At 40.5% G+C, this 1,826-nt stretch overlaps 1 pseudogene; it reads right to left on the bottom strand.

Annotated features, from left to right (window-relative positions):
* Positions 1-530: 530 nt before the first annotated feature.
* On the bottom strand, positions 531-660 carry LOC112920577 (U4 spliceosomal RNA; annotated as a pseudogene).
* Positions 661-1,826: the final 1,166 nt, after the last annotated feature.

The following is a 1,826-nucleotide window of genomic DNA, read 5'->3' as shown; positions in this document are numbered from 1 at the left end:
AGATTTAATCATCAGCGAACAATTTTGCCATTCACTAGGGTGTGATCAGCAAGCCCAACAGAAAAATGTCAAGTTTTTAAGGCAGAGAGAAGTTGAGAGAATTCTCACAAAGGGCTTCTATTTTCCCTGAACTGCAGAAGGAAATAGTATCTTTCCTGAATCTTCCAACACTTAGCATCATGGTAAAGGCAGATGTTTAATACATATTTGTTAAATGAATTAACCTGAGAGTTAAGCATGATGCAGACATGAAGGAAGAAGGAAGAACCAAAGCATCTTGAGGAGAGCTGAACAGCTACTATGAGGTGCCCAACATGGTGTTCTATGCTATTGTGGAATATATATGTTCATAGATGATTTCTGCCCATAGTGATACCTTAAAGAGGATGTTGATGGAACTCCATTTCCAACATGAGCTAAATATCCTGAATCACTGTCCTAAAACAGTAAAAAAAAAGAAAAAAAATGCTGGGTTTAAAAATGTTGGAATCTTTTTAAATGCATTGCCAATTTGTCAAGAATGAAAAGAATTCAGAAAAGTCAAAAGTTGAGTGAAAACAGCAATCTTGGGAGGCAAGAAAACTGGGAAAAGTTTTCAATTGGCAATAATTGTGCCTTTGATAAATCTTATTGGCTATGATACTGCCACTGCACAAAGCTGGTAAGCAAGCACTGAAATCCTCTTAAACCCTAAGTACACCCATCTATGCCCTGGTGACCAGGAACTGATGTTTTTGATTGCTGTACAGGGAGGCAGGCACACGAGACAAGTCTAGGAGCTTCCCAGATTGGACAGACTGAGAGGAGTCCCTAGTGTGTACCTGGGACCTCAAGTTACCCTGCAAAGGTAATGGCGAACAAGAATTAACTCGCTTCATGGAGCAAGTACAGCAAGGAGATGTGCTTAATTTTGCATTCATGCTAGAGGTAGAGGCGGGAAGGAGAAATTTCCCCCAATAATTGATCATCCTAACAGTTGATGCTAGGTAGCTATTGAAACTAATGACTATCTTTGTGATCTAAATTATGTGAGGCAGACAGTTAAATTTAAAGTGATTCTGGGGGGATCCCTGGGTGGCGCAGCGGTTTGGCACCTGCCTTTGGCCCAGGGCGTGATCCTGGAGACCCGGGATCTAATCCCACATCGGGCTCCCGGTGCATGGAGCCTGCTTCTCCCTCTGCCTGTGTCTCTGCCTCTCTCTCTCTCTCTCTCTGTGTGTGGCTATCATAAATAAATAAAAATTTTTAAAAAAATAAAAAAAATAATAAAGTGATTCTGGGCTGGAAATGCTCTCAGATGCCTGAGAAAGTCAACACAAATCCTATCTGGAGGAACACAACTTCTACTCAATCTACCAGTAATTCCCATAGATAATGTTCTAAGGAACATGAAACTCTCAGTTAAAACACATAAAACTTGTAAGAAAATAAGCCATGAGTGACAGCCTGAAGAAACAAGAGACAAAAGCCAGACCTGTAAAGATTTAAGATTCTGGAATTACCAGAGGCAGAACATAATTAATTATGCTTAATATGTTTAAAGAAGTAAAATATTAAAAATATGAGTAAGGAACGAGAAACTTTAAGAAATGACCAAGATTTTTAAAATGGTAAAATGTCTAGAAATGAAAACACATAATAACTAAGATTTAAAAACCCATGGAGAAGTTAAATAGCAGGGGATCCCTGAGTGGCACAGCAGTTTAGTGTCTGCCTTCAGCCCAGGGCATGATCCCGGAGTTCCGGGATCGAGTCCCACGTTGGGCTCCTTGCATGGAGCCTGCTTCTCCCTCTGCCTGTGTCTCTTTCTCTCTCTCTCTCTCTCT

This window comes from Vulpes vulpes, chromosome 12, assembly GCF_048418805.1.
Source record: "Vulpes vulpes isolate BD-2025 chromosome 12, VulVul3, whole genome shotgun sequence".
Taxonomy (NCBI): Eukaryota; Metazoa; Chordata; class Mammalia; order Carnivora; family Canidae; genus Vulpes; species Vulpes vulpes.
This window is presented reverse-complemented; position numbering and strand designations above follow the sequence as displayed.